The 13,991-nt window shown below is 44.1% G+C and overlaps 1 protein-coding gene across 1 annotated transcript in view; it reads right to left on the reverse strand.

Moving 5' to 3' along the window:
• Positions 1 to 1,314: 1,314 nt before the first annotated feature.
• Positions 1,315 to 13,991, reverse strand: part of LOC307130975 (arsenite methyltransferase) — a 58,978-nt gene continuing 46,301 nt past the window's right edge. Inside the window, exon 11 of the mRNA XM_079824328.1 lies at positions 1,315 to 1,628. The gene's annotated coding sequence lies outside the window, so the exon portion shown is untranslated. The remainder of the gene's footprint in view (positions 1,629 to 13,991) is intronic.

Raw genomic sequence — 13,991 nt, forward strand, 5'->3', positions numbered from 1 at the left:
TCCACTGATCATCCTTGAGATGTTTCTACAACTTGACTGGAGTCCACCTGTGGTAAATTCAGTTGATTGGACATGATTTGGAAAGGCACACAGGGAGAAGGGCCTTAGTCAGGGAGGTGACCAAGAACCCGATAGTCACTCTGACAGAGCTCCAACGTTTCTCTGTGGAGAAAGGAGAACTCTCCAGAAGAACAACCATCTCTGCAGCACTCTGGAGTTTCCCAAAAGGCACCTGAAGGACTCCAACCATGAGAAACAAAATTCTCTGGTCTGATGAAACAAAGATTGAACTCTTTGGCCTGAATGGAAAGCGTCATGTCTGGAGGAAACCAGGCAGCACTCATCACCTGGCCAATACCATCCCTACAGTGAAGCATGGTGGTGGCAGCATCATGCTGTGGGGATGTTTTTCAGTGGCCGGAAATGGGAGACTAGTCAGTATCAAGGGAAAGATGAATGCAGCAATGTACAGAGACATCCTTGATGTAAACCTGCTCCAGAGCACTCTGGACCTCAGACTGGGGCAAAGGTTTATCTTCCAATAGGACAACAACCTTAAGCACACAGCCAAGATAACAAAGGAGTGGCTATGGGACAACTCCATAAAGTGTCCATGTCCTTGAGTGGCCCGGCCAGAGCCCAGACTTGAACCCGATTGAACATCTCTGGTGAGATCTAAAAATGGCTATGCACCGACACTCCACACCCAATCTGATGGAGCTTGAGAGGTCCTGTAAAGAACGTAGCATCATACGTTTTTATTTTTTATTTTATTTATTTTTTATTATTTAATACATTTGCAAAGATTTCAAACAAACTTCTCTTACGTTTTCATTATGTGGTACTGGTTGTAGAATTTTGTCGAAAATAATGAATTTAATACAATTTGGAATAAGTCTGTAACATAAAATGTGGAGGGAAAAAAAAGTGAAGTACTCTGAATACTTTCCGGATGCACTGTATAACATGAAATGATATTTATTAATGAAATATTATTTAATATTTAACACAACATTTACAAAATGAACAGAGAAATGTTTTAAAAATGCTTTTAGGATTTGACACCAAAAAATTACATTATTAATTTTAAAATGAATGCTTCTGTTAAAAATGAAAATATTTTGAAAAATGTCGGTAACCAGACAGTTGATGTTAGCAATTGACTACCATAATATATATATTGTTTCATTATATATATATATATATATATATATATATATATATATATAAATATACTTTTTTTTTTTTACAGCAACTTTGACCTGTTTAAATCTCCTGCAGAATGTCTGAGAACAATGAAAGAACAAGCAAAATAACAAAATCATTCACCTTTTATTTCTTTATTGCACAAAGTCTGGTCAAAATCATTTTGAAAGTAATAAAAGAATGTATTTCGTTTGTATTCTGGTTGCAACAGTGAGAGAGATAGAGAGAGAGAGAGAGAGAGAGAGAGAGAAGCAGAGCAAGAGAAAAAGGCAGAGTTTCAACAGTTTTATAATGCATCTAATAGAGTATGTCTGGTTGTACTTGGCAGTCGCTGTGGCAGCCCAGGAACTCATTGACCTCTCAGCTCATCTGTGTGGAGATGTGCTAAGTCTGAGGAGCTTCGCTTAAACACCGCCAACTGCCTGCAAATGAAACACACGGCACTTTTCAGCAACAATCGGCACATATACATCATTTAAAACAGTCCTCGCTCTGCGGTATTTCAGTTTCAGCCGAAACCACACATTTACCATCTTATGAGAAGGTTTTAGAGTTTGGAGCTCAAATCATCTGTGGTAAACCCACATATCGGCCATAAATAAGGGGTACATTTCCATATGAGGCATAATATGTGCAGTTTTTTGCGAACAGAGAAAAATTATGTTAAACATTCCATGAAATTACCCCTACAATTATAACGTAAAGTTAAAGCTTGGTATATGAGACACGCAGTGAGGTTTTCCTCCACTAAAGGATTATTCAGCCAGTTTAAAGAAAACATGTCAGCAAAATGTGACCTGGTAGCTGAGAAAGTGCAGACAATCTTAATCATAGGATATCATATATTCAAATAGTGTCCGTGCACATCGTGTCTGCTCAGTAGCTCATGGTGGGCTGGCCGACATGAGGGTTGCTGACTTTGGGAGACAGACCGTTGAGAGAAAGTGACCTTGGTGGTGCCGGTACAAATAATGCAACAGTGCACCTTGTTGTCGCTTGCAAACTGAAATATGGGTGCACAGGGATTGGGTTGTCATGGCAACGCCTACAAAGCAATGCAGTAGAGGGCGCCAAGGAGATGAAACTGAGTTGAAGAGGGACAATGGGAGATTTGGAGCCAGAATATAATTTGCATCAGTTACAGACTATATCCACATGACGACACTAAATTGAATCTCACTGGTGCTAATGGCTGCGCATGGTTGAAATTAGGTAAAAAAAGATCATAAATTATTGATTTGCCTCTCAACAGCACATTTTCAAGAAATTGAAATGTGAAAATGAAATGAAAATGTTGTAATCTATATGCAGCGTATTCATAAGATTGAAATGGAGGGTGAAAGCAATGGCGGCAACACAATCAAAGATGGAGTGAGTTTTCAGGTGACTGTCTGGATGCCTGCCGCAGTGTCTGAAAAACCCAGACATCAGCCAACTCTGATTACCGCCCAAGTGTGTGCTTGCACATATGCGTGAGCGATAGAAGAGAAGAGAAAGGAAAAAGTCAACTAGAAAAGAGCAAGACGTCTGTGACCAAAGCAGTGCTTGTGTCCTTATTTGACTCTCATTTAGTAAATGGAGACAATAGCTTCGCCCTCAAGCAATATCTGTCAAGAAATTCAGTCACTTTGAGGCCTTCCTTGACCTCCATGGGAGTACATATTGCATCACTTAAATTAGATAAAGATCGTGCCAGCTCTGCACTGCAGAAATTACCCACAATTCATGACTCATTCAGTTACTACTCTTGTAGATAAATCACTAAAAGTCCACACTCAAGATCTTTTATTCACTTTGTAATTTTGATTGGTTAGGGCTGTCAAATTAAAATTAGTATTTTGAATATTTGTCAAATCTATAATAAAAATCCACATTCAAATGCAAAAACGGCGCATTCAAATTTTAGATGTGCATCTGACAGACTTATCAGTGGCACACAAAGAGTTGTTGCATTTTAATGTTTTTGTTAGCCTATTTGAATTGCAGAAATAGAGAAGCTCAGTTTGGAGAACCAAAACCAAAATTCTCACACGGAACGCATTTTCTGCACTGCTTTCCATTGTTCTCTGTAAATATGCGCTAGACGGACATCTTTGTCCGTTGCACTTGCATCTCGCATAAGACAACCTCATGTTTAGAAAGCCATGTAAAATTAAAAGAAGTTCAACTCTTAAAAAAAACGCCTCGAGACCTTGTTGGGTTTTTTCCTTTCCACTGCATCTCATGTTTTTAAACGCAAAAAGTAGTCTGTGTGATCGGCGCTTTGGCTTTTTGTATTAAGCTATGCATAAATACATGATGCTGTTTTGTTCATAATTGTTCATGCAATTTTCAAAATTATATTTGATTTATCAACATTAGTTTAAGCGTTACACACTTTTTTTCGTACAGACAGTCATGTTATTTCATTGCTTTGAATAAAAAATGTAACTCTTTTCCCGCCAGCATCTTTGCAAAAAGTTGTCAGCCACCACCAGCATTTTTGATCATTTTCACAAAAGTTTCATAGCTCCCAGAATATTTTGTTGTATGAATATCACTTGAATATGGGTTTCATAAAAAAAAGAGTTTTGCGTTTTTGTCAAAGACGTATCGGAAGACTGGATCCACAACGATAATCAAAACAAAGATGGAGTAGATCGAGTCCATCAACACCCCTAATGTTTGCACAGTCCTATAGCTTGTCCTGGGTCGACATTACATTCAGTAACATTTGGCAGTTTTGATTTTATATGATGTTTAATGTTGATGATCATCTTATTTTACAAGCATCTGCTTACATATGATATTGTATGTTTCTGCTTCTTCGCTTTGATTAGGAGATTCAGGACTCTTTTGGAAGATGCGTAGAAGCGCCCCCTACTTTATAACAGTGAAAACACAGAAACCTGGAAAATTCTCACACGATTGATGAAAATTTCCATCGTTGGTGGGGAAAGAGTTAATGCGGTGCATTAATATTTAGCTAGCTGCACCCTCTTGTGGACTCAGGAGAGAAGCCAAAAGCATTCTTCCCCTAACTGAAATGATGCTGTGGCGAGGGGGGCGTGGTTTAGCAAAGTCTGTGACGGGAGAGAGAGTCAGAGGACGAGCGGCACGTAAGTGGATCAAGCACAAATGATGAACACCTGTCTCTTGTTGCAGTAATTGGCGTGGAGAGAGTACATAGAGCAGGAGGAAACGAGAGAGAAGGAGAGAGAGCTGGAGACGGAGTGACACACTGGGACTCGGCTGGCCACAGAGCAGAGAGGAACTGCTGGAAAGAAAACCGACGATTGATACTGAGAATTTATGAGTGACTTTTGTTTGTGCGATGTGCACAGTGTTGTAACCTGAGCGAATTGAGTTATTAAAACCCAGTCACGAGTCCCAGTAAGCCGACCCCTTTGTCTTCTTCCTTACCATCCCACGAACATCACTACACTGGTGCCGAAATCCGGGAAGGAAGAAGACCAGAGCCGCCACCATGCAAGTCCCATCCACGTCAGGTACGCCATTTGCGGAGATAATCCAGTCACTCGCGGGCCTGCACCAGGAGCACCACCAGACGATGCTGGAGGTTAGAGAGGAGCAGGAGCGGCGGTTCCAGGCGCTCCTCCTGACCCAGCAGCAGGACCGCGAGCTGATCCGGAGCTGGATAGACCGGGAGGTTCCGGCCGGGGGAACACCATCGACCCCGGCCCAGGCCACCCACATGCAGCTCAGCAAGATGGGACCGCAGGACGATCCGGAGGCTTTCCTGGACCTCTTCGAACGGTCCGCTGAAGCGTGTGGGTGGCAGCGGTTGGACTGGCCAGTTCGCCTCATCCCGCTGCTGTCAGGGGAGGCACAGATCGCCGCCCAGCAACTGCCAGTCCAGAACCTCCTGGTATATGACGACCTTCGACGGGCCATCCTCCAACGGGTCGGTCTTTCCCCCGAACAACATCGTCAGCGGTTCCGATCGCTGACCTTGGGGGAGAGTGGCCGGCCCTTCGTGATGGCCCAGCAGCTCCGGGATGCTTGCCGCAGATGGCTGATGGCCGACCAGAGCGACGTCGACCAGATTGTAGATCGAGTGGTGCTGGAGCAGTTCATTGTGCGGCTGCCCAGGGAAACCACGCGGTGGGTCCAGTGCCACCGGCCGGCGTCGCTGACGAAGGCCATTGAACTGGCGGAGGACCAGCTGGTGGCGTGCCCGGGGGTCGGCGAATCCCTTCCGGCGGCTTCACTCTCTCTCCCCACCCCTTCTGTTTCTTCCCCGTCTCTTTACAGGCCGGTTCCGGCTCCTAGGACGAGGGGGGGCTTCCAGAACCGGGGTGCAGCTCGGGGAAGGGCTGGAGGTTTTTTTTCCGGAGCGGTTCTTGGGCGCACGAGCGCCACCCAGGGGCGTGGAGCCGATGGAGCGGCACTTGTCTGCGGGTCCCGTTTCCTCCCTCTCTCCACGCCAATTCATTGATCCGCTTGCTGCCACCGGGGCGGCGGGGAAGCCTGGGCCGGCCTGCTGGCGCTGCGGGGACCCGGACCACTTCATAGATCGCTGTCCAGTGATGGAGGTGGGGACGTTGATCCGGGTCCCCGACGCGCCACAGGCTGCCCTCGATCGAGACGGGCTGTACCAGATACCAGTGAGTATCCCGGGGGGTACCTATCCGGCTTTGGTGGATTCAGGATGTAACCAAACCTCCATCCATCAAAGCCTGATACAGCCGTTGGCATTGAATAGGAGCCGCATGGTTAAGGTACAGTGTGTGCACGGGGATGTGGTGAATTATCCGCTGATGACTGCCGCCGTTCAATTTCGGGGACAAAAGCATAGAGTGGAGGTGGCGGTTAGCCCGCACCTCCGACATCCGCTGATTTTGGGAACTAATTGGCCGGCTTTTAGAGAATTATTAGGGGTTTTATGTGCGGATGTTTCTTGAGGGGAAACAAGGCGGGGAGAGAGAACGGTTGTGCAGGTGGGAGCGACACTGAATCGTTTAATGGTCCGGTTCTTTTGGCAGGGCATTCACGAGAATGTGCGCAGGTGGTGCGTGTTGTGTCGTGAATGTCAGCTGGTAAATCCGCCGGCCGTACCAAAAGCGCCATTGCGCCCCCTTCCATTGATGCAGGTCCCCTTCGAGAGAATTGGTATGGACCTCATCGGACCATTAGAACGATCTGCACGAGGGCATCGTTTTGCATTAGTCCTGGTGGATTATGCAACACGATATCCCGAAGCAATTGCCCTCCGCAGCATTTCGGCTAAAAGTGTTGCGGACGCGTTGTTTCGCTTAATCTCCCGAGTGGGGATCCCGAAAGAGAACCTCACTGATCAGGGCACGGCGTTTATGTCACGTACACTACGCAAACTTTATGAATTATTAGGCATTAAATCGATTCGCACCAGCGTCTATCACCCACAAACGGACGGCTTGGTGGAACGATTTAATCGCACGTTGAAGACAATGATTCGGAAGTTCGTACAGGAAGACGCCAAAAATTGGGATAGATGGTTGGATCCCCTGTTATTTGCCGTGCGCGAGGTCCCGCAAGCCTCCACGGGGTTTTCCCCGTTCGAGCTCCTCTATGGACGTCAGCCCCGCGGGGTGTTAGACGTTCTCAGAGAAGCTTGGGAGGACGGACCTTCGCCAGCGAAGAACGAAATTCAGTATGTCATGGACCTGAGAACAAAACTCCACACATTGGGGCGGCTATCTATGGAGAATTTGTTACAGGCTCAGGACAAACAAAGCCGGCTTTATGACAGGGGAACTAAACTCCGCGAATTTGCACCGGGAGATAAAGTGCTTATATTACTCCCAACTTCCAGCTCAAAATTACTCGCCAAGTGGCAAGGGCCGTTTGTGGTCACACGGCGAGTGGGGGATCTCGATTATGAGGTCATTCGGTCGGATAGGAGCAGAGCGCATCAGATATACCACCTTAACCTCCTAAAAAAATGGAGTGAGGTGGAGTCAGTGATGCTAGCAACGGCGGTGAGTGGAGAGGATGATCTCGGGCCAGAGGCAAGCACAAAGAGCCCATTTATCGCTCTGGCCCCGGGGGGAGATCATCTCTCGCCCTTGCAGCTCACTGACATAGCCCAGTTGCAGAAAAGTTTTTCTGATGTGTTCTCGCCCCTACCCGGCCGAACCAACCTCATTCAGCACCACATTGAGACGGAGCCGGGCGTGACAGTTCGCAGCCGGCCCTATCGTTTGCCAGAACACAAAAAGAAGGTGGTTCAGGACGAATTAGAGGCAATGCTAGACCTGGGAGTAATAGAAGAGTCATACAGTGACTGAGCCAGCCCGATAGTTTTGGTACCTAAAACGGACGGCTTGGTCCGGTTCTGTGTGGACTATCGCAAGGTGAACGCTGTGTCGAAGTTCGACGCATATCCAATGCCAAGGGTTGACGAGTTGCTCGATCGGCTAGGTTCCGCTCGATTTTATTCGACACTGGATTTGACGAAGGGATATTGGCAGATCCCCTTAACGCCTCTATCTAAAGAAAAAACAGCCTTCACGACGCCGTTTGGGTTACACCAATTTGTTACGCTTCCGTTCGGGTTGTTCGGGGCTCCGGCCACGTTTCAGCGCCTCATGCATAAAATTCTCCGGCCGCACTCTGCATATGCCGCTTCCTACTTGGATGATATTATCATCTATAGTAACGATTGGCAGCGGCATATGGAGCACGTGCGCGCGGTCCTGAGGTCGCTGAGGGTGGCCGGGCTGACGGCCAACCCGAAGAAGTGTGCGATTGGGCGCGTGGAGGTGAGGTATCTGGGTTTCCACTTGGGTCATGGGCAGGTGCGTCCACAAATTGACAAGACCGCTGCAGTTGCGACTTGCCCGAGACCCAAGACCAAAAAGGAGGTGAAGCAGTTCTTGGGGCTGGCAGGATACTATAGGAGATTTGTTCCTAATTATTCGGACCTCACCAGCCCGCTGACTGACCTCACTAAAAAGGAAGCGCCAGACCCGGTCCAGTGGTCAGAGTTGTGCCAGCAGGCTTTTACCCAGGTGAAGGCTGCTCTATGTGGCGGGCCGCTCTTACAGTCACCTGATTTTTCTCTCCCTTTTGTGTTACAGACGGACGCGTCGGACAGGGGGCTGGGGGCAGTCCTAACCCAGGAGAGGGAGGGTGAGGAGCGGCCGGTGCTGTACATCAGTTGCAAGCTCTCAAAGAGAGAGACGATGTACAGCACCATAGAAAAGGAGTGTTTGGTAATCCGATGGGCCGTGCTCACCCTCCGGTATTATCTCCTGGGGAGGGAGTTCACCCTCTGTTCGGACCACGCCCCTCTGCAGTGGCTCCACCGCATGAAGGATATCAACGCGCGGATCACCCGTTGGTATCTAGCTTTACAGCCGTTTAAGTTCAAGGTGGTCCACAGGCCGGGGGCGCAGAGGGTTGTGGCTGACTTCCTTTCCAGAAATGGGGGGGGGGGGGGGGGCTGCAGGCCGGATGGCTCCCCGGCCTGAGTCGGGCGGTGGGGGTATGTGGCGAGGGGGGCGTGGTTTAGCAAAGTCTGTGACGGGAGAGAGAGTCAGAGGACGAGCGGCACGTAAGTGGATCAAGCACAAATGATGAACACCTGTCTCTTGTTGCAGTAATTGGCGTGGAGAGAGTACATAGAGCAGGAGGAAACGAGAGAGAAGGAGAGAGAGCTGGAGACGGAGTGACACACTGGGACTCGGCTGGCCACAGAGCAGAGAGGAACTGCTGGAAAGAAAACCAACGATTGATACTGAGAATTTATGAGTGACTTTTGTTTGTGCGATGTGCACAGTGTTGTAACCTGAGCAAATTGAGTTATTAAAACCCAGTTACGAGTCCCAGTAAGCCGACCCCTTTGTCTTCTTCCTTACCATCCCACGAACATCACTACAGATGCCTTTTAAATTCGAATGTAATTCAAATATTAGTCATTTTGACAGTCCTAGAATAGATCAGATGGGGATTTCCCAAGAAAAAGACCCAACAAGCCTCAATTTACTGCCTGTTTTTTTCCACAATTTGATTTGTAATTTTCTCAGTACATTGAAAAGAGCCCTCTAAACTCTAGCTGCATCCCAATTCAAAGGCTGCATCCTTCGAAGACCGCATTCGAAGGCAGATTGTGTCACTACGACACGACGAAGATGTGCCCTTCATTTTGCGGGAAATCTTCGTGACCTCGCGTACCCTAGAATTCATTGTGCGCCGGTGACGAGAAATTGCTGGATTAGACTTTTAAATGTAGGTATTGGGTTTTACTTACTCGATTAATCTAATGTATCAAATAAGGGAGCGTGGGGCACAACCTAACGCAGGGTTAGTTGTAATGCGCATGTTTTAACCCTTTCCACACATGCCAGAATGACGAAACTTAGTGTTTTTACTAGTTGCCATATATTTCGAGAAAAAATAGCGCCAAAATTAAAAAATCTCTATAAGATATTACTGAACATGTATTTAACCATAGAAAAAGTAAATTTCTTACTTAAGTTTAGTTTTCATCTCTGTTTTTTGTGTTTATTTAAAATAAGACAAATCCGATATAATCGTATAGCTGTTATTTAACAGTTGAGATCGTTCTTTAATGCTGATCTAATAAGCAGAAGACACGAGCCGCGATTTAAATCCCAGTTGTGCAGATGGGGTGCGTTACAATGAGCCCCTATTAGAAATATGCCATTATATTCTATACTTTTATGAATTCTTTAGAGTAACCATGAGAAAAGGGTGAATGATGGCTGAGAGTTAATGTTCAGAAATTATTCATTATTATGTTTTGAACTCTGCTGTATAGCTGTATTTAGTGTTGTGTTTGTAGTCAAACTCAAAAACGCTTATATTTTTAATGATTAAAAAATGCCATTATTTTATTTTATAAAGTTAATAATTGTATTTTGTTGACAAAATATTTTAGTTTGTCTTGTATATTTTTTTGATTATATCAGGTAACATTTTAAGCTGTTATTTGGTCATTTTACATTGTGCCCCACCACATGTTACAATGTACCCCACCTACGGGGCATGTTGTCACATTTCACTTCCATTCTTTCAAGATAAATCAAGAAAAAAGTATACACTGTATTAATGAAACAAAACAACATAATTGCTCTAGACATGTGTGCAATTAATGTGAGAAACAATAAATACTCTGAACCCCAAGTGGATTTACATAAACTAAGAAAGTCAAAAAGCGTTAGGTTGTGCCCCACTCTCCCCTACATGAATATAACTTTTTAAAAAGTCCAGTATAAACGTTACTGCCGCTCGTCACAGTTGCTTGTCGACAAGGACAGTCCTCCGTAGGCTAGACCGTCCCATTTAGCAACCCTCAGTCTGACCTTCACCGCCTTTGAAGTCTGAGTCATTCGTAGGATACAGCCTTTGAATTGGGACACAGCTTATATAATGGGTTCTCAACTCTGTCCCTTAAGATTCACTTTCCTGCAGAGTTTAGCTCCAACCCTAATCAAACACACCTGAACAAGCTAATAAAGGTCTTCAGGATTAATAAGCAGGTGAGTTGGATCAAGGTTGGAGCTAAACTCTGAAGGAAAGTGGACTCTCTATATATAGGGTGAATTCAGGATGATATGGACTCTTTTTCTAAGTCATTTCAATGGCAAAATGTGTTCCAATCACCCTGAATTCACCCTACTATATAATCTCATTACTAATATGTATCGAGCTGTAAACAATCAAGTTAGGTGTTTCTGCTTTGAAACCCTAACTAAACCTAAACTGTAACTGAACATAAACTCAAAGATACACAACTCAGTCCTCTTTGCGATCTCCTGATTACAGATTACAGACAGACGCACCATGGCTGTTTTTTTTTGTTTGTTTTTTCAGTAGGCATGCGCATCTGACTGAGTCTAGTGGCTTCGGGCTTACTGTGCCATGCCTGACTGTTTTGTATTCATGGTGGATGACTATCTCGCTACTGTTGCTGGGGGCTCTATGGAGCAACCACCTATTAGCTGGAAAACTGCCACGGCTTGGAGTGAAGTTTAATAAATATATAAAAGCCATACAGTGCGTAATTGGATGGTTAGCGTCAGAGGACAATATTGTTGAGGTTGCATTTTTTGACGCTTTTCTTTTCTTCTCATTCAACTCATTTTCAAGAGTCAGTGATTTAAAAAAACAATGACAAAAAAGGGGCAAGTCTGAGTGATTAAATCAAATATATTACTTACTGTATGTATATACATAAATGCATATATATATATATATATATATATATATATATATATAGCAAACTCTTACTCAGTCAGTGGATTTATAATTACACATCCACAATAAATGTAGGTTAATGCAAATGGAAAACCAGGTACTGGAATAGAGAATTATTATTCTGAATTTAATATGAAGCAGACAAGCACACCGAATGGCATTAGAATTGTCTGCTGAATTATGCTATTAATCCATAAATGTCTAAAAGACTCGCTTACAGCTGTCATAAACAGCAATGACATTTTGAAGCAAAGCAATTATCCTCAGACCCGGAGTCTGATTGGAAACTCTAGCGAGGTGAAAATATTTGAGTGACAGTAATAAATCCCACCCGCTTCTTAGATAAAAAATATATTCCTAATCCTCCATATAGTTCACAGACATTAGATGGACAGTAATGGAATATACTGACCTTTTCCACCTTTTATTTCCATTGTACATCTTGCCTCTGTGATAATTCCATAATAAAGGGGCCAATCTGCTTTTAATTAATCTGCCAGAGAACTTCTTCGAAAAATTATTGAAAACAGCATTTGCCCTCCCTACACTCTCGACAATCTCTGTCTCTGCCAATATACTGTAATAGTAACCATATGCCCAGCAGGAAGCAAACCAAATGCATTACCTACATATTAAATTCCCAGTAAATTCTCCTTTTGATACGCCTTTTAATGCATTAGCTCTGCTTGTGAAAGAGCCACAAGATACATCTCGGTTTACCAAAACGATGTATAAGGAACATGTACATTTGCTGCATTTAATTAGACTTTTACTATAGTATTAAAATTAATTTATGCTCTGATCTGAGAACATTTTAGATGGAAAACCCCCTAACCAGACACCGTAGCTTCCAGGTGTGTATTCCAAGTTGGTATTTCCCAATTTACAAACCGGTTATGCCTCAAGGTGATTGAAGTGTGTGAAATGTCTTATGTTTTGTATTTAAGTTCAGAGCTTAAATACAGATCTCGAAATAGCCTGTGGGCTTTTCACAATTCTAAACCCTGGATTAATGTAATCCCGGGTTAACTTGATTCATATTTTACACTGTTTATACTTTACTTATGGTTAGTGAACTTCACACAGTATATTTGAAACTCTAGGCTAACATTCCTATTTGTGAAATGAGATGATAATATTATTTAAACTAATTCATTTGTGATAAGAACAGCATTCGAACCTACTTGTTTTAAATCTTTAAAAAAATATAAACTACAAGTTCAAGAATACAACTTTAAGAATATACAATACACCCCCCCTCAAATTAAAGTAAACACAGTGTGTGAAAATGTACGCGACTGTTTAAAGCTTGTGAATATTTAATAAGGTAAGCAATGAAGCCATTTATGATTAGTTGTCTGTTTCCAAACAAATCTTAATTACTTTTTTTTACATTGAATTGTTTTACACTCTATATTTTTGGCACCACAATTGGAGGGTTAGCAACCCAAAGTCCCGGTAAACCCTGCTGTAATCCGGGGTTAATAGCCATGATAACTTGCTTTCAAAAATAGAAGTGTGAAATGATCTACCCAGGGTTAAAAGTGGTTTTAACCTGGGATTTAAATGCTCACCCTGGGATAAGTGCAGTGTGACAAGCCCATATATAACACAATACGATTAGTATGTATTAAGCAGGCAAACAGACTATCGCACAAGCTCATTTGACTTTGTGTGAGAGATTTTTCTTTGGTCAGAGGTGCTGAAGCCCTCCACCTGTCTCCCAAGCTCCTGACCCGTGATTTTGAAAGAAGAACTCACGAGTTAGGGTCTCAGGGAAGAGGAGGAGGGCAGCTATAACCAGCTGAGGCTATCGCTTTTCGTTTATCAAAGCTGAACTCAGCAGATCCTACACTGCCAAAAGTTTGTCTGGCTGCATCACATATGCTTCGTGTCCTACAGCATCACTGATCTTGTGAAAAGCCTGAAAAGACATTTTCATTATTACTTGGCACAAGCCTGAAAATGTTGCACGTAAAATAAAAAGACGTTTTGCTAATAACTGCTATGCATGAGACAAAACAATAATAGGATAATGGGATTGAAAGGCTAAGAGCTGAATGACAACTTGTGAGACTTGTTTCCTCTTTTTCGGATTGGACTTCGATAGACAAATGCCCTCTGCTCTGCAGTCTTTGTGTGAGGAGAGGAAACACCTCCCCCCAACCTCCATCTCAGAGCCAGACGGTCAGTCCTTCCTCTTTGTTGTCTTCTCTAAGTCATGACAGACTGAGACTTGCAATCCCACAGACACCCATCAGAGACTCATGGTGCCTCGTCCACATAACAGGTAGGACAAAGCGATATTACATTGCAGTGATATACATCAGAAAACAGTTGCAGACACAGAAAAGACAGAAAAATCCCCATCGAAAGTCTGTTTCCATCCCATCATCAAATAGGCTGCATCGGACACTCAAACCCCTTTGCAAATGCGGGCACGCACCAAACCGCCTCAAGACGAAGCTGTCACTTATATATTTGGAGGTGCGACTAGTTGGCAACTACATACAGATGTGGCAAACATACGAACAGCGAACCCCACCCCCCTCTTTTACCTCTGTCAACATTATTCGGTACGC

The sequence above is a fragment of the Gobio gobio genome, assembly GCF_949357685.1.
Source record: "Gobio gobio genome assembly, chromosome: 8".
Classification (NCBI taxonomy): Eukaryota; Metazoa; Chordata; class Actinopteri; order Cypriniformes; family Gobionidae; genus Gobio; species Gobio gobio.